At 47.4% G+C, this 21,982-nt stretch overlaps 1 long non-coding RNA gene across 3 annotated transcripts; it reads right to left on the reverse strand.

Annotated features, from left to right (window-relative positions):
• Positions 1–1,609: 1,609 nt before the first annotated feature.
• On the reverse strand, positions 1,610–21,962 carry LOC139184163 (uncharacterized). 3 transcript variants are annotated; one of them, XR_011567684.1, is made up of 4 exons: positions 20,537–21,962; positions 17,777–17,859; positions 17,479–17,578; positions 1,610–11,956 (listed from the first exon to the last, which is right to left on the reverse strand). It is a non-coding gene; the product is annotated as an uncharacterized lncRNA (long non-coding RNA). The 3 variants fall into 3 exon arrangements; XR_011567683.1 differs by having other exon boundaries at positions 1,610–10,978; positions 11,070–11,956; positions 17,777–21,962; XR_011567682.1 differs by having other exon boundaries at positions 17,777–21,962.
• Between the last annotated feature and the right edge of the window lie 20 nt (positions 21,963–21,982).

Genomic DNA, 21,982 nt, shown 5'->3' on the forward strand with positions numbered 1-21,982 from the left:
GGGAGGGATTGGGGGCAGGAGAAGGGGACGACAGAGGATGAGATGGCTGGATGGCATCACTGACTCGATGGACGTGAGTCTGGGTGAACTCTGGGAGTTGGTGATGGACAGGGAGGCCTGGCGTGCTGCGATTCATGGGGTTGCAAAGAGTCGGACACGACTGAGTGACTGAACTGAACTGAACTGAACTGAAGACACATATGCAACATATTTGTTGCATAAATCACATAAAATACAGAAACTTTAAAAAAAGAAAACCATATAATATATATTACAAATAAGATTTGGCATCCAGATTTAACAAGTAAGATTTGATTTGCTTCAGACCTTCTTTCTCTTTCTGTCCTTTAAGAAATAAACTTACACGTGTGACTAAAGCCTATCCTCCATCCTGTTTTCCATCTTTCCTCCTGGAGACAACAGTTTGTACACTGTACATGTCATCATTTGTACATGAATTTGTATACATTGACCTTACATCCAGCCATCTTACTGAACTCTTTCTTCAAACAGTTTACCTGTAGATTTCCTTGAATTTTTTTTGTAGACAATCATGTCATCTGCACATAAAATGGCAATTTTTTCTTCCATTGTAAATTTTATTATTTTTTTTTTTGGTCTCACTCTGCTGGCTAAAACATGTAGTACAAAGTTGAATGGTATCGGCGATAGCAGGTGGATTTCTCCCATGAGTGATTTTAAAGGAAATGCCTCAAATATTTTGCCACCAAGGATATTGTTTGGGAGAAGACAATGGCAACCCACTCCAGTACTCTTGCCTGGAAAATCCCATGGATGGAGGAGCCTGGTAGGCTGCAGTCCATGGGGTCGCTAAGAGTCGGACACGACTGAGTGACTTCACTTTCACTTTCATGCATTGGAGGAGGAAATGGCAACCCACTCCAGTGTTCTTGCCTGGAGAATCCCAGAGACGGGGCATCCTGGTGGGCTGCCGTCTATGGGGTCACACAGAGTCGGACATGACTGAAGCGACTTAGCAGCAGCAGCAAGGATATTGTTTGCTGTTGGTATTTGCTAGACAGCCTTTATCAGGTTCAGGAAGTTTCCATCAATTCTGAATTGGTCAAGAGTTTTTATAATAAGTGAAGTTAAATGTTTATAGAGTGCTTTTTCTGTTTGCATCTATTGAGATTATTATGTGAGTTTTCTTCTTCTCTGTTGTTGTTGTTCAGCCGCTCAGCCATGTCTGACTCTTGGTGACCCCAGGGACTGCAGCACGCCAGGCTTCCCTGTCCTTCACCATCTCCTGGAGCTTGCTCAAACTCATGTCCCAATGATGTCAGTGATGCCATCCAACCATATTGTCCTCTGTCGTCCCCTTCTCCTGCCTTCAATCTTTCCCAGCATCAGGGTCTTTTCCAGTGAGTTGGCTCTTCACATCAGGTGGCCCAAGGATTGGACTTGCTTTAGCATCAGTCTTTCCAGTGAATATTCAGGGTTGATTTCCTTTAGGATTGACTGGTTTAATCTCCTTGCAGCACTTAATTTGGTAAGTTACTTTGGATTTTCTCATTTTAAACTGTTCTTTTATAACTGCTAAGTCGATTTTATATATATATATATATATATATATATATATATATATATATATATTCAGCTTGCTAGTATTTGATTTATGATTTTTGCCTTTCTCTTCATAACTGAAGAGAGCTTCCCTGGTGGCTCAGACGGTAAAGCATCTGTCTGCAATGCAGGAGACCCGGGTTCGATTCCTGGGTCGGGAAGATCCCCTGGAGAAGGAAATGGCAATACACTCCAGCCTGGAAAATCCCATGGACGGAGGAGCCTGATAGGCTACAGTCCATGGGGTCGCAAAGAGTCGAACACGACTGAACGACTTCACTTCTTCACTTCATAACTGAGATTGGCCTATAATTTTCTTTTCTCATATTGTCATTAACCAGCTTGCATATTAAGATTACACTAACCTCATAAAGTTAATTATAAGATGTCTCTTCTTTTTCCATTTTCTGAAAGTCTGAATAAAAAAAGAATATCTGTTTCTTGAATAATTTGGCAAAAATCACCCATAAAACTATCTGGGTTGTGCTTCAATGTGTTGGAGGGTGGTTTCTTTTTTAAAAAAAGAAATTTTAATTTTGCAATAAGTCTTCTTTTATTTGTTTTTGGTCACACTATGCGTGGCATGTAGAATCTTAGTTCCCCAACCAGGGATCAAAGCTGTGCCCCTTGCATTGGAAGCATGGAGTCTTAACTACTGGACTGCCAGGGAATAAGTTTTGGTTTACAGAAAAGTTTTGCAAAGATAGCAGAGAGGTTTCCCCTATATATCTCGCCTAGATTTCCCTAATGTTAATATAAGGGTTCAAAACCATAGTACATTTGTCAAAATAAGAAACTAACATTGATACATCATTATTAACTAAACTCCAGACTTTACTAAGATTTCACCAGTTTTTCCACCATGTCCTTCTTCTGTTCCAGCATACAGTGTGGACTACCACATAATATTTTGGGAGGGTTGATTTTTATGTTTCCTTTACAGTTTTGGTTGATTGCTATAGAAACAAGCCCTCAATGAATGCCAACCCTGTATTCTTACCAACATACAATCCCTCCCACAGAGACTTGCTTTGGCCATGATTTGTTATATCTGGCCAATGAGACACAGAAAAGTGTGACACAGGCAGAGGCTTGCAGATACTTGTGCACTGGGTCTTGCCCATTTACTGCTTGCTAAGACTCCCTCAGCTAACATGAGAAACAGAACAACCTGAGCCAGTATCAACTGCGCTCTAGTTGTGGCATGCGGGGTCCAGAGCGCCTGGGCTCCAGAGCCACTCAGCATGTGCGATCTAAGTTCCCTGACCAGGGATCCACTCCACATTCCCTGCATTGCAAGGGAGATTCTTAACTGCTGGATCACCACGGAACTCTCGATCAAATTTTCTTATCTTTAATTTCCTTATCACATTAGAAACTACACCGTTTCTTATACTTTCAGTAGCTATAGTTACAACTTTTTACACACATACTGCTTTAATACAACCTAAATATAAAACATTAACCTGACGCCAGAGCTAGATCCTCTGACCCAGGCGGTACAGTGGTAAAGAATCCGCCTGCCAGTGCAGGACATGCAAGAGACTCAGGTTTGATCCCTAGATCAGGAAGATCCCCTGGAAGAGGAAATTGCACCCCCCTCGAGTATTCTTGCCTGGAAAAGTTCATGGACAGTGGAGCCTGACAGGCTATATACCATGTGGTCGCAAAAGAGTGGGACAGGACTGAGTGAGCACACAGGCATGTACACAGAAGCAGATCAAGGTTTTATGGGATCTGCACTTTATTCAATTTAGGAGTCTTATTTAAGGAAAAAAAAGTGAGATAATTAGTCCTGCAGTTCATGCTTCCTTAGCTTCATGATAAATTCCCTTTCTACTCGTCTCTTTTCCAAAGTAACAGAAGAATCCTAGAATGCTTTATTCCAATCATCCTCTTCCATCTTACTAATTATTGTTGTATAGGACTTTTTGCCTTATTTTTAACCCTCTGCAATCAGTTTCCAGTGTTACTGTTGTTGCTTTTTACATACAAGGCTTATTTAGGTTTACCCAAACATATACTTTTTTTCCCCTCAGTGTTGCTTATTTCATTCACCCCTTACTTCAGGTATCAATTTCCTTCTTTCTGAGGAGCATCCTTTACGACTGCTTTCAATGGAGGCATCTAAGTGAAAAATCTTCTTCAGTCCTTTTTTGTTTGAAAAGTCCTTATTTTGCCCTCATTCTGAAGGACAAGTAGTTCAGCAGAGAATTTGCGGATGACTGTTTCCTTCTTCCAGCATTCTGAACAAAGTATTCTCACCTCCATTACTGCTGTTTAATTATCATTTCTTTGTAGGGAATTTTTCTTTTTTACTGTGGTTTCTCTTAGGATTTTCTCATTATCTCTGGTGTCGTGAATTTTCACTACAATGCAGCAAAATATAGGCAATTTATATTTTCTCTACCCAGGAATTACTGTGCCTCTCAATTGGAGGATTTTTGTATCCATCAGTTCCAGAAAATCAGTAGCTGTCAGCTCTTTGCATGTTGCTTCTTCCCCATTCCCTCAACTACATCGTCTTCTGAAATTCATATTAGAGGTATTTGACCTGCTTTTCTATCCTTTTCAATTTCTTGGTTTCTTTTTCTCATTTATTTTCAGTCTTTTAAAAATCTCTATGCTGAATTGGTACCTTTGTCTAAAGTGAATTTAGAACAGAAAAAAGTTCTCTGGGAGGTAATTTTTCTGTGTTTTAGTGAAACCAAATTTTACTTAGCAGGGGCCCCAGCAAAACTCTGCCCACACAGCCATCCCCCAGGTTTTACTGTGCTTTCAGAAGAAAACAAGGATGAATGTTAAAGAAGTCAGAAGCGTAGAATGACTTAGAGTAATAAACTGCCAAGTTAGAAACAAGAACATCAAAGATCACCGAAGCTAACTAGAGAAAAGGGAAATATTTTTTTTTAGTGTTCTCTAAACCTTATGGGGAAGACTGAGGGGCCCATTTCTATCACAGTAGCCATTTCAATTGGGCTCCAACCCTCTGAATACACCCCAAGATAACAAACCTCTCCTTGACACTTCTCCCCCATCATCCATGCCTGTTCTTTACCATGTGAGGGACCAGCCAGGAAGGGACTTATGGAGGTGGAGGGATGACCACACAAAGGTGGAGGGACTTTCCTACAGCTAGCTAGTCACCACATTTTAGGGAAAAAGCTGAACCCTGGACAAGTCCAAGTCCTGTAGAAGCCCCCTCCCATCACCGCAGGGCTCCTGAGTGGCATCAGAGAAAAGGATAAAAAAAAACAGAACCAGGACCTCTGGGAGACTATGGACTGGCGGTCATGTTCCTGCTATCTGACACTTTTCACACTTCTCATTTCTCCACCATTAAGGGTTTGTGTTGCCATTGAGGGTAGGGATGTTGCATGTTGGTGGTAGCAAGGAAACCCAGAATGCCTGGGTCCTGGCCACACCCGCAGGGATATCTGGCCTGCAGCAGGGGGAGCCCAAGGGAGCCTGCTCAGGAGGCTCTGCTCTGCACGCCACCCTCTCCCCATTTTCCACTCCCTGACTCCATGCATGGTCTGCAAATAGATTCTCACTATGGAAGGCCCAGTGTCTGGCTCTGCTCTGCCTCCTACCTACCAACCATCCCTTCTGAGGCACCAGCCCTCTCCTCTGTGAAATGAGGATAACAGTAATTACCTACTCACGCCTCAGAGCTGGAGGCCTGTTTTAAAAATCAAAGAGAAACACATATTGAAGTGCTGTGAGGCATGCTGTTCACATTTAGAAGTTATGGAGAAGCCTGACAAAATTGTGGGTTTTTTTAAAAAAAATTTTTATTTATTTATTTGGCTCTGCCAGGTTGGGGCATGTGGGATCTAGTTCCCTGACCAGGGATCAAACCCACATCCCCTACATTGGGAACACAGTGTCTTACCCACTGGACCACCTGGAAGGCCCCCAAAATTGTGTTTTAAATTCTTAGAACTGAAGTTTTATTTAAAGTTTATCTTAAATACATGATTATATGATAAATTATAACAAGTTTCAGAAAAGCCTAAGACAATAATAGTCATCCTTTATCTCATGATCCAAAGAAAACCACCACTAATAATTTCTACCTTGCAGTTTTTGCCATACACATATATACTCTGTTGCCTTAATTCAATATCAAGAGGATTAGGGGGGTAGTAAATATTCTGTATCATCATTGCTAATGATTTGAAGTTAGGTATTTCCTCCAATAATATCTGATCCCTGGTAAACTAATTCATTAGTGAATATAAGCAAGCTCCAGAGCTGGATAGGACTTCGCTGGTGGCTCAGATAGTAAAGAATTTGCTTGCAATGCAGGAGATGCAGGTTTGATCCCTAGGTCGGGAAGGTCCCCTGGAGAAGGGAACAGCTACCCATTCCAATATTCTTGCCTGGAGAATTCCATGGACAGAGGAGCCTAGCAGGCTACAGTCCATGGGGGTCACAAAGAGCTGAAAATGACTGTGTGACTAACACTTTCACACTGTCACAGCTGGGTGTGTTCAGTCTCCCAGTGCTAAACAACACTCCAGTGTGTTGTATGTACAGTCGTCTTTGCAGAGATCTATGATTATTTCAGAAATCTAAGATCATGACATCTGGGCCCATCACTTCATGGCAAATAGATGGGGAAACAGTGACAGATTTTATTTTTGGGGGCTCCAAAATGACTGCAGATGGTGACTGCAGCCATGAAATTAAAAGACGCTTGCTCCTTGGAAAAGAAGATATGACCAACCTGCTGCTGCTAAGTCACTTCAGTCGTGTCCGACTCTGTGCGACCCCATAGACATCAGCCCACCAGGCTCCTCCGTCCCTGGGATTCTCCAGGCAAGAACACTGGAGTGGGTTGCCATTTCCTTCTCCAGTGCATGAAAGTGAAAAGTGAAAGTGAAGTCACTCAGTCGTGTCCTACTCTTCTAGACCCCATGGACTGCAGCCTACCAGGCTCCTCCATCCATGGGATTTTCCAGGCAAGAGTACTGGAGTGGGTTGCCATTGCCTTCTCCAATGACCAACCTAGACAACATATTAAAAAGCAAACACATTACTTTGCCAACAAAGCTCCGTCTAGTCAAAGCTATAGTTTTTCCAGTAGTCATGTATGGATGAGAGAGTTGGACTATAAAGAAACCTGAGCACTGAAGAATTGATGCTTTTGAACTGTGGTGTTAGAGAAGACTCTTGAGAGTCCCTTGGACGGGAAGGAGATCCAACCAGTCCATCCTAAGGGAAATCAGTCCTGAATATTCATTGGAAGTACCAATGCTGAAGTTGAAATTCCAATATTTTGGCCTGATGCGAAGAACTGACTCACTGGAAAAGACCCTGATGCTGGAAAGGATTGAAGGCAAGAGAAGGGGATGACAGAGGATAAGATGGTTGGATGGCATCACCGACTCAGTGGACATGAGTTGAGTAAGCTCCAGGAATTGGTGATGGACAGGGAGGCCTGGTGTGCTGCAGTCCATGGGGTCGCAAAAAGTTGGATAGGACTGAGTGACTGAACTGAAGTGAATGATTATTTTCTTAGCAGCAATGGAGTTGCTAGATCAAAGGGTCTGCATAGTTTTTAAGCACTGATACAAACATGTTGCAAATAGCCGGTGGATTTTCACTGAAAACTGGGTGGATGCCCTGCCCCAGCGGACTCCTCAGTCCTGCCCAGCTGATTCCAATTTCCTCAGAGGAACCTGTGAGGGCTCCCACTGTGCGACCCTAAGTCCGAAGGAGGTATCTAACCCTGGAAGAGCTTTTGGAGTTGAGGAGGGACGCTAAGCCTGTAGGCTACGGCCCTGGGACCCGGAGTCGAGTCCTCCAGAGGCCTCTGGTGGGACCTTTCTGGGGACAGATTTACAAAGGGCGCCCAGCGGGTGCTCCGGGGCGCATTCCCATGTAAAACACTAGCCCACTGCCAAGGTGCGGGCACAGCGGGAAGTGGCGCCGCGCTGGGGACCAGGGTTGCGAACTCGGCCACTTCAAAGCGCTCGGTTAGAGGGGCAGAGGAAGGGGCCTGCCTTGGAGACCCACAGAGGGAAGCCTCCAGAGGATGCGCTCCTTCCCACGGAGCCGGGAACTCACTTGTGGCCCTGTCGTGCCACCGCTATGCAGGGGGCCGGACGGCTTCCTCGCCCAGCCCCTGGGGTGGGGGTCCTCCGTGCCCCTGTCCCCATAACCCAGCTCAGGGACCCGACCCACAGACCCTCGATGCTCTCAGTCTGGAGCACTTTTGCTGCAAGGAGCGACTTGTGAACGCGGAAGACTGTCCCCACCCAGATCAAAAGTAACACCCTGAGCTTTTCCACCAAGCAGAATTCCCCCCAGCCTCGCTTTCGCTTTTTGGGTTAGGAGCGGGTATCTTGAGAGAAATGAGAAGTTAAGTTTTGAGTCTGAAAGGATGAAAAAACTCTCTCCCTCCCTACCCCGCCAGTTCCAGTATTACTGCAGAGTTTGCAAGAGAAGGCGGGCGGAGCAGTGGATGGGGGATGGGACCCTGGACAGAGCTTGCCTCTGCCCTGAGTGCACTCCGCCAGACCCCGGCTGCGCCCTGAGAGCACGCATCCCGGGAAGCCGGAAGCCAGTTGGCCTCACCACACTCTTCTGTGCTGTCAGCCCCTTCCAGAGTACGCCCCGCTTAGGAGGCAGAGCTGCCCCAGGGCCCCTTTCATATCTGAGATTGTGTAGAGGTCGTTTCTGTGATGGGACCCAGCCCCTCACAGCTGCTGCACTAAATAGCTGAATAGCTGCCCTTAGGATCTAACCTCACATCCAAGGGATGTGAAGCCTGAGCCCATCTTGCAAGTACGGTCTAAGATATTTGTTCATTTATTCAACAAGGATCTGTTAGACTCTTACCATATGCTAGATGCCAGGGTTACAAATCAGATAGAATATTCAAAACCTTAAACATAACCCAAGAGAGTGCGGCACACAGGCTCAACTGACATTCCTGCATGGGATGAGAACTGGGTCTAAACTCTACCCCCATGAATAAGAGGGGTCTGGAGCAGCTCTCCTATTCCTCCCAGTGGATTTGGGGCATAGTGGCTGAGGCATCTTCCCCTTCTCCCTTCTGTTACCTTCAAACTGAACTCAGAGGAAGCTTCCTTCTGATGAGCCAGACTGCTGATGCTCAGAGACAACATACTTGGGGTCAAAGAGCAAGGAACCTGGTGAGCTACAGGGTATCAAAGTCTAGCTCTGGGAGAAGGTATGGGCCAAATGCCCATGGGGGTCTGACTGTCAACTTGCAACTTGACCACCCTTAAGCACAGAAGTGTCCTCTTCAAACAGTTACCAGGAAGGTCGGAGAAGGGTGATGCTTTTCAGTTCCTAGGGTCCAGGTGCCTGGTCTCCCCACTCCCACCCCAGAGAGGCTCTCCCTTAACCACAGTGTGACCCCCCTGCAGTCCAGCTGGGAACAAAGAGCGCCTTGGGGTCCTGAAACCTCAAGACCTTTAGAAGACCCTCTCTGGGGATGTGGTCTCCAGTTGTTTCTTTTATGAAAACCCCAGAGCACTTCCCAATCAGGCTGTGTAAACAGCTCACTCAGTCTCAGCTCTTCATTAGACTCTGCAGGGAAGAATGGGGTGAGGTCAAGAGTGTGTGTGTAGGGGGGTGGTACCCAGAAAAGTCTGGTGCTGCAGGCTGTGTCTAGTCAAGAGGCCCTGGAGCTCACAGCCCCAGCTGGAACATCTGCCCAACAGCCTTGCTTGCCAGACCTCTGGACCCATTACCAGAGCCCTGAAGGGCCCTGCCTCCCAGAGGGATGCTGGGTAGAAAACCTACTTCCTAGGAGAGGGAGGGGCCCAGAGTGAATTCTTCCTGAACATTGTTTCCAAGGGGGAGATGACTTTTCAAGTAAGTGAGTAGAGGCTGAGAAGCCAACCATCTTGAGGCAATGATTCTCAAATTAGGGTTCCTAAACCAGCAGCCTCACCTGGGAACTTGTTAGAAATGCAGATTCTCAGGTCCATCCAAGACCACCTGAATCAGAAACTCTGGGGGTCTGGCCCAGCAATCCCAGAAATCTGTATCTTTAAAAGCTTTTCCAGTGATTCTCATGCACAGGAAAGTTTAAGCATCACTGTTCTGGGCTAAAGAAGATACTATTTCACCTTTTACTTGAATACCTCCTCTGACGGAGACCTCACCACCAATTAAGACAGATAGCCTTGCTTTGAGCTAGACTGAGAGTCCCCTACAAGGATCTGCTTGTGATAGTGAAATCTGTAAACAATGTAAATGAATGTTCATCAGGGAAAGAATGAGTAAATAACCCAAAGGAATATATACTTTGGAATACTATGGAGTCATTATAAAGGAACATTGTAAGACTGCATATATTGATATGCAAAGATTTCCAAGATGTACCATTAAGTAAAAAAGGAAGTTGGTAAATAAAACAAAGGACTCAGACTTATGTTTTTTAAAAAAGGACATGCAGTCACTAGAGAAAACAGTGTGGAGGTCCCTCAAAAACTAAAAATAGACTTGCTGTATGATGCAGCAATGCTCCTCCTAGGCATATCCAGAGAAGCTATGATAAGAGACGAATGGACAAGGAAGATGAGGCACATATACAACAGAATGTTACTGAGACATACAGAAGAATGAAATAATGCCATTTGTGCAACATGGATGGACATAGAGATTATCTTACTAGTTAAGTCAGACAGAGAAAGACAAAGATATAAGTATGACATCACTTATATGTGGAGCCTAAAATAGGATACAAATTAGCTTATTTACAAAATAGAAATAGATTCACAGATGTAGGAAATAAACTTATGGTTATCAAAGGGAAAGAGGATGCAGGAAGGATAAATTAGAAGTTTGGGATTAACAGATACACATTACTGTATAGAAAATAAACAATAAGGACCTACTGTATAGCACAGGATACTATATGCAATATCCTGCAATAAACCATAATGGAAAAGAATATGAAAAATAATATATATGTATAACTAAATCACTTGCTATACACCAAAAACTGACACAACATTGTGAATTAACTGTATTTCAATAAAAAAAAAACCTTAAAAACCATCCAACATACACCAAACAAAATTATCTGTCTGTGTATTTATACACATATAAATGAAAATGAATTGAAAAAGACTGATACCCTCTAGGGAGGGGCGTGGAATGCGAGAACTCTAGTTCTAACCATACTGTTTCTTTTCTTTTCCAATATCTGTTAATTAGGAAGAATGAATCATTAAGTCAATTTAAAAGAATGAATAAAAACTTTGAAGTTAATCTGATTTGAGAAAGGAAATTAACTCCAGAGGCAAGCATACTGAGCTGGGGGTGTCCTGTAAGCTGGTGTCAGCACAGAGCCTGGGTAGACATCAGATGCCAGAGGTCCCACCCTGGCTCACAGTCACCAGGGCACCTGGAAGAGAAGGAAGAAGTGCTGGATCATGCAAGTGGAGGGCACGATGTTTGCTGCCCAAGGGACTGCTGGTTAGGCCTGGTCAACCTACCTGTAAGGCGTCTGTAGCAACCTTAACCCCAACCACTTAGCAGTGGGAGAACTATTGGCTCCTCTTTCTCAAGAAACCTGCAGAAGAACAATGCTTTCTCCACCCTGCAAAGAATCGTGGGCCATGGAGGGAATGCCAAACAGGTGAACAAAGATTTGGTGTGAGATAGTCTTCACACATGCTGTCCACCACCCAAGGCTCATTTCCCATGGAAACCTAGACAGAGCTAAGGGTGCCCTCATGGGCGGGTCCCTGCCTCTCCTCTAGATCCCCTGTAACCTTGCTCAATCAAGCAGCGCCCCCCGTCTGCCTTTCAACAGGCCCCAGGACCTTCTCACACACAGTTTTCTAGGCCTACTGCGCTCTCTCCCCAAACCCCCACTCGCCCAGATAACTCCATCACTTGCTTCAGATCTCTGCTGAACACCCGCTTCTCAGGGAGGCCTTCCTGAGTCCCTCAGACCGGGTCATTTCCTGCTGAGGTCAGCCTCATTTTCATCTCGGACATTTCCTTTGTACGCAGCACATGTTACCATGATGTTTATGTATGTCTCATGCTTGTGCAATGTCTGTCTCCCCATCTCCCCTCCTGGCCCCTGAGCCCCGTGTGAGCAGGGTAGAGTCGCTTTGGCTCACTGCTCTCTCCCCAGCACCCAGCACAACCTGGTACCCAGTGGGATTCAGGTCCAAGGAGGAGCTGTGTTGTGGGGGAGGGATTCCAGACCCAGGCTGGGAGTTCTTGCAGCATGGCAGTCTTCAAAGGATTCAAGACATGGCCTTTCCTCCATGGTGGCCATGTACGTTCATTCCTGAGGCAGAGGGCTGGACCAGATGGCCTCTACAGGGCACCATCCCATCCAAAGCCCCAGGCTATTAGGTGCAGGAGGCTGAAAGGGCAAGAGAGACAAGAACCTGACCCTCTGGGAGCTGAATCAGGTTGTTTTTTGTTTTTTAAATGCAGTTTCCTTGCTCTTAGCCCAATTTGGGTCTGTGTGGGTACCTAACAATTCTAGGGGGAGGTTTGACTTAATGACCAGATAATAATTATTACTAATTAGCACTACCCTCATGAATAAACACATAAAGTGTTTCTCCTTTTAAGAGATTAAACATTCATCCTTAAACCTCCTTACTCCCAATTGTCCCGCAAAGTCTTCCTTCCCTGACACAGGAGGAAAAAACTTTACCACCACCTGGTCTAAAAAAACACACACACACAAAACCTGTAACTCCTCTCAACAAGCTGAGCATCTAGCACGTGTCAGACGCAGCCTCAACCCTCACAGAGCTTAGCCCTCATGAGAGGGAGATGTGTGGCCCAGCCCCATGTGCCTGGGGCCTGTCCTCCCCACACTTGGATCAGTCCACTTCCCACCACAGTGGGAGGCCCACAGACCCCCATCATCATCATCACCATCATCAGCAAGACATATGGCACTAACCATGTGTCCATGTCTGTTCATGGATATTCACTCATTTGATTTCCACAATAACCACAGAGAAGAGCTAGGCCTCCCTTTTGTCTTCCTAGCACCCATCCAACCCAGGAAGGCCCTTTTCTCTGGGAATCCAGGAATATTGTCTTCAGAACTTGGCAAAAAATACAATATAGTCATCTGAGTGTTCCAGCCTTGGCCACAGGTCAGATCTCCAGCTAAAGCCAGAGAAGGACACAAAAGGTATTCAATGTCCATAGAAATTCCCTCCAGAGAGAGACCCTTTCCCCCTGGCCCGAATTATCAGTGCCATGGGATGTGTTCCTTATAAAGCAAGCTGTACCAGGGAGCCTGGGGCAGGGGGCAAGGGAGAAGTGGGGAGTCGCTACCATGTGCCAGCTGTTTCTAGAATCAGGTCTCCTGAGATTATGAAGTGCACAGAGGAATGGCTATCCAGCACATACCTGCCTGCTCCATGTTGGACTCGCCTTGACCCAACAAGGCTGGGTTGGCTTGCACACACAGAGCCAAATGGGACCCCTGCCCTCAGAGGCTGGAAATACACATGGGTGATGCATGCAAAACCAAGCTGCACACACATATGTGCACAGGAGAGAAATCAACTCGCTGTTCCACAGGAAAGGCGAAGGGGAATGGGTCGTGGGGAGGTGGATGGAAATTCAGCTAGAGGGTAGAAGTAGTTGCACTGGAAGGGAGAGAGCAGGGGCAGGCAGGGGCCTGCTCAGAACATTGTGCAAATCTCAGGAGGCCAGGAGGACTAAGGCTTGCTTAGGGAACCCCGAGTGGCTGAGTATTCTCAGCACAGAGAACGTCCTGGGAGCAGGATGCTTTCTGAGAGATGGGCCTTGTGGACCACAGAAGGGGCTCTAGATGTGCCACACAGGGTGTGCAAGGATAGTGAGCAGAGAGGGTCCACTTGTGGTATGGTCCCTCAAATATCTAGAAAGGATGGCTCCGGCCACTGTGTGGTCTGTGGGTGGAATGGGGCCAGAGGAGACAGAGGAGAAAGTGGTAGGATCACAGGGGCCTATCACTGTCGGCCTTTCCGACAGGGGCCGGAAAGGGACCATCGCAGACAGGCTGGGGAGGAGGGGGTGGGTTTGGGAACATGGAGGAAGAAGGACCAATGCCCTCGCTGTCCACTCAGGGTGAGGAATGAGGGAATAGAGAAGCCAGAGCCGTGTCTCCAGCACATCTGGCCCAAGGGAGCAGGTGGAGGCTATTTGTTAAGCTGGGAACCTAGGAGGAACTGCATTTGTTTGGTGACACGCAGTACTACATTTCAATCTAGATCAGTTGAACAAAAATAAATGGAAGGCTTACTATGTGCCTGGCCAGGTGCTCCCTGGGTTTACAAAGCCGTAGATGAGCTGCGTCATTTTCACAGCCTACTGGCACAAAACCCTCTTCCAGGCCTTCCCAGGTAAGGAGGTGCTGGCTGAGGCATCTGCTGGTGCGGCCCACTGCTGCCTCAGACCTTCACCCCCAAGAAACCCTCTCCACAAGACAGCCCAGAGGCCAGAATAGAAGAGAAAGAAAGGCTGTTGTTGACACGAGAGGAAAAACCAGGCTTCCTGTTTGAACTCAGGCAGGTACTGGAAGCTGTGAGTAATGTTGAATCTTGGCCTGCCCCGAAGGCGAAGGCGGCCTGCGGTGGGGGCTTCTCACACTTTCTGTGAAGAGTGGCTTTGAATCACTCGCTGGCAAGGGACTTGGGGCCCGGCCTGGGCAGGCTGCATAGAAGGACCACTGCGTTGACAGGGGTAGGCGGCAGGGTGGGCAACATCCACTCTGCTCGGTGCGGTCAGTCATCCTCAAGAAGGACCCAACATCAGATGCCAAGGGCTTCTCAAGTCACAGTCACCAGTGGCCCTGGCTCCCACCCGCCAGACCATTCTCAGGCCCTTGGAGACTGGGACTGTTTCCTTTTTCTCTGCTTGAGGTTGGACCAGTGCATGACACATGGGGCCGGGGACACACTCTGACCGGGAATGCCGGCCTGCACTGTACCAACTCCCCATCAGACCTCGGGCAGGGCCCTCAGCCTGTCCCAGCCCCAGGCCTCTGTCGCTAACGGGACCTCGTGGTGAAATAAAAACTGTAAGACACCTGCAGAGGTAAAGCCCCAGATACTGGGCTAATGTCTTATCTCCCTGAAGCCTCATAACAATCTTCCTGGGTCATAGACAAGGAAAGCATGCTTTCCTAAATGTACATATTGTTCAGCTTTAGTGAGGTATAAAGTGTACACGTTTAAAGTGTACGATGGGGCTTCCCTGGTGGCTGAGTGGTAAAGAATCCGCTTGTGAATGCAGGAGACACAGGTTTGATCCCTGATGCGAGAAGACCCCACATGCCAAGGAGCAACTAAGCCTGGGCATCACAACTGCTGAGCCTGTGCTCTAGATCCCAGGGTCCGCAGCTACTGAAGCCTGAGTGCCCTAAAGCCTGTGCTCCACGACAAGAGAAGCCACTGCAGTGAGAAGGCCTCACACCTCGACTAGAGAGTAGCCCCTGCTCACCACAACTAGAGAAAAGCCTACACAGCAGTGAAGACCCAGCACAGCCAAAAATAAATCAATAGTCATAAAAATAAAGTGTACGATGAATTAGTTCTGACCTGTTTATACCCATACAATCAACAAGTATTCCCATCATCCCCCACAAAGATTCCTCATACCTCTTTATAATCCATTCCTCCCTCCTTCCACCCCAGCCCTAGGCACCCGCGGACATAGTCGCTGTTAATATAGATTCCTTTACATTTTCTAGAGTTTTATATAAGTCAAAACATACAATACGTTTTCTCTTTTATCGGGATTTCCTCATTCAGCATAATTATTGTGGGATTTATCCATGTTGTTACAGATAGCAATAGTTAACTACTTTTAATTGCTGAGTACTAGTCCATTGAATGGATGTACCACAATTTGTTAATCCATTCACTTTCTGGTAGATATTTGGGATGTTTCCAGTTTGGAGCTATTACAAAATAGGTTTGTTATAAACATTCATGCAAAAGTCATTGTATGCATATGTTCTCATTTCTCTGGGTAAATATCTAGAAGTAGAATGTCTGGATCATATAATAGGTGTATGTTTAACTTCTCAAGAAACTGTCAAGCTATTACCCAAAGTGGTTTTACAGTCCCCAGAAGCAATACAGTTGTTTCATTTTTTTTTGCCAACACCTAGCATAGTCAGTTTGGGATTTTTTTAAAACCATTTTGATGGATATGGTAGTGGTATCTCACTGTGGTTTTAAGTTGTACTTCCCTGACAACTGACGATGTTGAATATCTTTTCACATGCTTATCGGCCATTTGAATTTTTGTGTGTCAAGTGTCTAGACAAGTCTTAATATCTCTGAAATTGAGATATATCTTAAAGTTGATGGCTTAACATAGCTTAACTGGCTGGGAGGGGTTTTTTCCCTTTCTTGTTGGGACATAAAATAGGGTGCACCTTATGATGGGTGGAATCAGATTCACAAAATATATGAAGTCACTTGCCCCAAGTCACACAGTGGATAGGGGACAGAGTGTCCAAACTTGACCCTGTCTTTTAAATAGCACATTATTCTATATAGTTAAAAAAATCAGGAGCACATTTGTGGGCAATGTGAAAAAAAACACACTGGGCTACCCTACTGCCATCCTGTAACTGCTAGGCCAGAGAGCACTGGAGCATCAGTAGCCTGGCCCTGTGGGGCCAGATGGACAGAAAGGCAGCCTCCAGGCTTACAGGCCCCCTCCACACACCAGGTGCCTTCACTCTGAGCCTTCAACTAGCGAGGGCTTCCCAAGGCCAACTATGTGCCCGGCAGGTGTGTGGAGCAGATGGTGCTGAAAAAAGGATACAACTTCTGACCTGCAAGGCTCAGAGCCCAGAGGAGGAGACAAGTGAGATCCATGGAACATACACTCAGTGAGGATGGAATGCTCAGAAGACAGAGGGGTGGTCCCCAGGTGCTTTGTGAAAGGTATAAAGAAGTCAGTGCTGCATGATGCCTACAATTGAGAGCATTTTACATCATAAGGTTCAAATCCAGGCTCCAGCCCCTTTCAGCTGGGTGACCTCAGGCATGCGGCTTGGGTCTCCTCTGAGCCCCAGTTTCCCCATCTGCAAATTGGGGGATAAATGATGTTGGTTGTGGGTATTTCTATTCCCATTTTATAGATGAGACAACAGAGAGGATTAAATAAGAAAGTGTATGCAGAGCACTTGGCTCAAAGGAGGGCTTTTTGGCGTGGGCTTTGAGGATAGCTAAGGATTTGACTTCAGGAGGAATGAGGTAATCCCAGTAGGGGAAGCCTGTGTGACCCAAGGCACATAGGAAAGGGGCCAGACTGGTGATTCCCCTGCCTCCACCCCGGAAAGGCCTTTGTAGCTGCCTTCCAGAGCATCTCCTAAAATGTTGCCAGCTGTTCTATGTGGGTCTCAGTTTGTCTGATCCAGCCACTGGAGCTGCACATGATAAGGAGGCCCAGAGTGCCAGGTACTCCAAGCCAGATCTTGAAGCTCTGGCCCTTCTTCGTCCCTCCAGGATATCACATTAGGGATCCCTGACTGAAGGAGCTGCCCATGAGCCCTTCCAGAAATCTCCACACGTCTGCTCAGGTCCTGGCCAGCACCAGCTTGCCAGAGTACCTACGGCTAGCCACTTAACCTTTCTGCACCTCGATTTCTCCATCTCTCACATGGGGTTGTGAAAATATGGCACGCCTGCCTGCCTACCCCACAGAGCTGTGGCCGAGATCAAATGAACTGCTAAAAGGTATGTGAAAGTGCTTCGAAACCTATAAGATGTTATGTTTATGCAAATTCAGGGTAATTCATAGAATCACAAATCACAGACTGTCATGCCTACTAAGGACCCTGATGCGCTTTCACCATGACACTTGTATTTTCCCAATGAAGCAACGGAGGCCCAGACAGGTAAAGTCACTCACCAAAAGTCACACAGCTGGTTAACCAGATTCAAGCCTCAGTTTGTATGATCCAAGCCATTTCTAATCCCTCTGCTTTGCATGCTGGGGATCTCTGGGATTCCTGGGAACAAGGCAAAGTGAAAAATGAAGTCAAGAGCCAGAAATGAAGTCAAGACGGTCTCTCCCAAGAGACTTGGGAAGCCACTGATTTTAGCCCAAAGCTTAGAAGCCTTTGAAAATGCCTGGATTTTGCAAACACAATTATGAGACCTCCACTGAGAAGCCCCTCTCTTGACCCTGTCACTTCAGTCACTCTTACCTTATCTGGGGCTTGTGCTGGCCACCATATCGATGTCAGTCTTCTCCATGGGTTGGGAGATCAGATAATGGACATGAAGAATGCTTTGAAAAAAACCAAGCATTGTGACTTTCCCTGGTGATCCAGTGGCTGAAAATCTACACTCCCAATGCAGGGGCCTGGGTTCGATCATTGGTCAGGGAACCAGGTCCTACATACTGCAACTAAAGATCCCATATGCCACAACGGAGACCCAGTGCTGCCAAATAAATCAATAAAAAAACACAACAACCATTGTTTACACAAGGGTCTATTCTGATTTTGAGGTAATGACTCCAGTGTGGGCAACCCTTAGTGAAAGTGTTGAAAGTGTTAGTTGCTCAGTCATGTCTGACTCTTCGCAGCCCCATGGAATTCTCCAGACATGAATACTGGAGTGGGTTGCCATTCCCTTCTCCAGGGCATCTTCCCAACCCAGGGTTTGAACCTGGGTCTCCTGCACTGCAGGCAGATTCTTTCCCATCTAAGCTACCAGGGAAAACCATGCATGGGAAGCCCTTGGTAGATTCCAAATACCGATGAGCAATCAAAAGAGCTTACACTCAACCATGCGAGATGCAGTGCCTGATGAGACTAGACCCTCAAGACTCCCCCAGGAGACCTCCGACATTCCCACGCTCTCCAGGCCAATTAACATCAGCCTCATGGAGCCTTTTCCTTTAAGGAAAACTGATGGACCTGAATGCAGAGTCTTGGCAACTGTTGCCAAGCAGAACCAGCTCTTTCTAGGACGTGGCCCAGCATTTTCTCCTCTTCCGATCGATGCCTGCTTCTTCTTTTTTTTTTCTTTGCAAAATCTTCAATACAGGCAGCAGAGAGGAGAATTTCACAGACTCAGCACATTCCTATCCCACTTCTCATAAGTTCGGGCGCCTGATTTTCTCTTGTGACGCGCATCCTATTGGTGAGCACGAGGTACAGTGAGTGGTTTTGAAGGCAGTTCCTTATCATGGAGCGTTATCTGGGCCATCAAAGTACACATTGAGAAAAAAGCAGTTTCAACATCAGACTTGAAGGGGTGACTGTTAAAAGGAAGAGCCGGGACAAAACGACCACAGCTTTTATCGCACATTATGAGGGCGGCATGCGGTGGGAATACTATATTTTGGGCCTGCTGCTGAGAATGCCTTCATGGCCTTTGAACAGAAAACAATTCGTGCTGTGGAAATTGTCGGTAATTGTCTTTACCTACAGTTTCAGAGGGCGCACACCGGGTCTTGCGGTTGTGGGCGCCGTTTCATGCCGGGGTTCGCGTCCCCAGCTCTGCTTGGCACAAAGCGAGTGGAACAGATCAGGGCCTCAGATCTGCGCGCACCTGTGGTTGCAGCGAGGCAAGGATTGCCGCGAGATAAGGCAACAATGGAAAGTTTTCTCACCTGAAAGGTCTGCGGAAGAGCCCCCTACCCCCCTCACAGGCCTGGGTGCACTGGGGGGAGACTCATCTGCTCCCAGAAATTACAAGTGTGGAGGAAGTCAGTCCCCAGAGCCCGCCTCTCCCACCTAGGAACCCCAACCCCACACTTTTCATTTTCTCCTATACCTCCCTTTAAAAGAGCAAACAGAACTTTGAAGATCAGAGATTTTTTTTTTCTTCAAAAATGATGCATGTTCTAAAGATTGCCTTTGGTTCACAGTGAACCCAGGGTCCCCCCAAGGCATCCCTCAGAGAAAACTGAAGTTGCCAGGGCAGACCTGCTATCAGAGGTCACCCGAAGGCCATCCTCAGAGGTCCTCTGACCCATCCACTCAAAAACTGAGGCAGATAGTCCAGGCAGCTCTAGCGTACCTTAACCTGGTGAGGGACCAGGTAGGACCACTCAGAGCCAGGAAAGTTGTGCCTGTCCATCCGGGGCCCAGGGCTGGGTTGTGCCTGTCCATCCGGGGCCCAAGGCTGGGCTAGGCCCAGAGTAGACAGGGGCTACTAAGAAGGGGCCCTGCAGCCCCCTGGGCTTCAGAGCCCTCTGGGAATCAGGGATTCCCCCCTCACCTGTGATGCCGTCAGCATGAGGGAAGGCCTGGGCCTGAGCCAGCCTAGGGTGGGACAAGTGGGAAGGGGTTGACCGCTCACTCACGGGTGGGGATTAGGTGGGGAGAGAAGAGGGAGAGATGTTTCAGGGCCCTGAGGACAAAGTGCGATGGAGAGGAGAGGGCAGTGAGTGCTGTGTTCAGTCGTCAAACGTCCTGGTTTTGTTTTCTTAGTGGTTTTGGTTTTTGTTTGGCGGCACTGCGCAGCACATAAAATCTCAGTTCCCCAACTGGGGATTGAACACATGCCCCTGCAGTGGAATCACAGAGTTTTACTCACTCTGCGGGTAGACTGCCAGGGAATCCCCTCTTAGGCTTTTTAAAAATGTATTTATTTGACTGTACTGGGTCTTGGTTGTGGCATATGGGATCTAGTTCCCTGACCAGGGATCAAACCCGGGCTCCCTGTATTGGGAGCACAGAGTCTTAGCCACTGGACTACCAGGGAAGTCCCCATCTTAGACTTTTTTATCGTGAAAAATAGCCTATTCAGAAAGTCCATAAAACATAATCCTGTACAGCTTAATGAATGATTGGAGAGAACACTCGTGTACCCAGCAAGAACATGGACTGCTGCCTGGAATCTCCTTGCCTCATCTAACCACCAAACTCCTCACTAAAAGTTACCATTAGCCCAACCTCCAGGGTAACCCCTTCCAACTTAGTTTTATCTCCAACACCACCAAGTAGTTTTACCTGGTTTGGGACCATGTATGAATGGAGTCCATCATTTGTATTCTTTCACTCAACACCATGTGCTTAAGATCCATCCATGTTGTCGTGAGGAGCTTCGGTTCATTCATCTTCACTGCAGCCAGCTTCCTGGGCTGTTTGCTGCCCTGCCTCTCAGTTTGCAAGAAGCAGTGGCTGGGGGAGGCGCAGAGATCCTGCTCCCCCGAACCAGCCTGGGGCACCAGGCCTCCCACAGGCCGTGGGGCTTTGCTCAGACTCGGTTGTCTCCAGCTGGCTTTGCTCCATGGGGACATGCGAGTACAAAGAGAGCGTGCTCCCACACAGCGTCCCCCACAGAGCTCCACGTGCAGGCACGCCAGAGGCTCCGAGCACTCAGAGTGGAGGCTCACCCCAGCCTCAGCATGGACGCCTGGCAAGGGCAGTGATCCATGGCTGCCCTGCCATCTCTCAAATCCAGCTGGGCCTTGGAAACAAACAATAAACCCAGGAACATCCCAAATGAGAAGCAGGTGGCTTCCTGGGACCAGATTTCTTAACATTGGTTTACCCCTTCTTCAATGTGGTTCCCATTTGAAGGAGTCTAAGCCTTTGGAGCCTATAACCCATATGAAAAATGATATAAATTATAGTTCACCATCCCAGCCTGGCTGTTTGGGATGTTAGCATAAACATTAAGGGCCACCCTGATTATAAGGTAGGGGCCCTGGACAGAGGTGGGGTGGGCTGGGCAGCCCCCCAACAGTCTCTCTGCTCCCCTCTGGGTATGGGGAGTAGCCAGTTCACCTCTCCCTGTCACCATTGAAAATGAGGCTCAACAGAACTTAGTGAGGCAGGCTCCAAGCAAGTGCAGAGAGGCCCCCTCCCATCTTGTCAAGCCCCTGCCCCCACCGCGTGTCTCCCATCATTCCCTATGTTCAGGGCCAGTGAGTTTCCACCTCCTAACTTTTGCCCACAGCTGCGGGGTTATCCTCTCACTACCCACGGTTTACCTTTCCAGACCCCGGGAGCGATTACAATTCTCCATGGGCTATTCGTGAGCAGTTGGTTTAACAGCCCACTGAAGTCCTGCTCCAAATGCCTGCCATTCCTCCCTGCTCCTCTGAACCACACCAATTAGCACTGATTACAGAATACATGCATTGTTCTTTAACGGTTTCATGTGTGCAAGTCCCAAATCCCCAGACAGGGAAGCGTGGAGGGAGTGGGGAGGTGGAAATTAGCCAATTCTCTGCTCCTTTTCTCGGCTTTAGTGCTCCCATCTTTGAAAGGAGATGGAGCCAGAGGCCTCACAGGCACCCCCCTTGCCTGCCTACTCCCCGAGTGTCAGGTCTGGGGCCTCTTCAGGAAAGAGAAGTGATATGGAGTGTCCCCTCAGCCTCCACCCTCAGGTCCTCTGCTGCCAGGAAACCCACTCCCACCAACCCTCAGCCTGAGGTCCCATCCCTCGGC

Source organism: Bos indicus, chromosome 7 (assembly GCF_029378745.1).
Source record: "Bos indicus isolate NIAB-ARS_2022 breed Sahiwal x Tharparkar chromosome 7, NIAB-ARS_B.indTharparkar_mat_pri_1.0, whole genome shotgun sequence".
In the NCBI taxonomy this organism is placed as follows: domain Eukaryota; kingdom Metazoa; phylum Chordata; class Mammalia; order Artiodactyla; family Bovidae; genus Bos; species Bos indicus.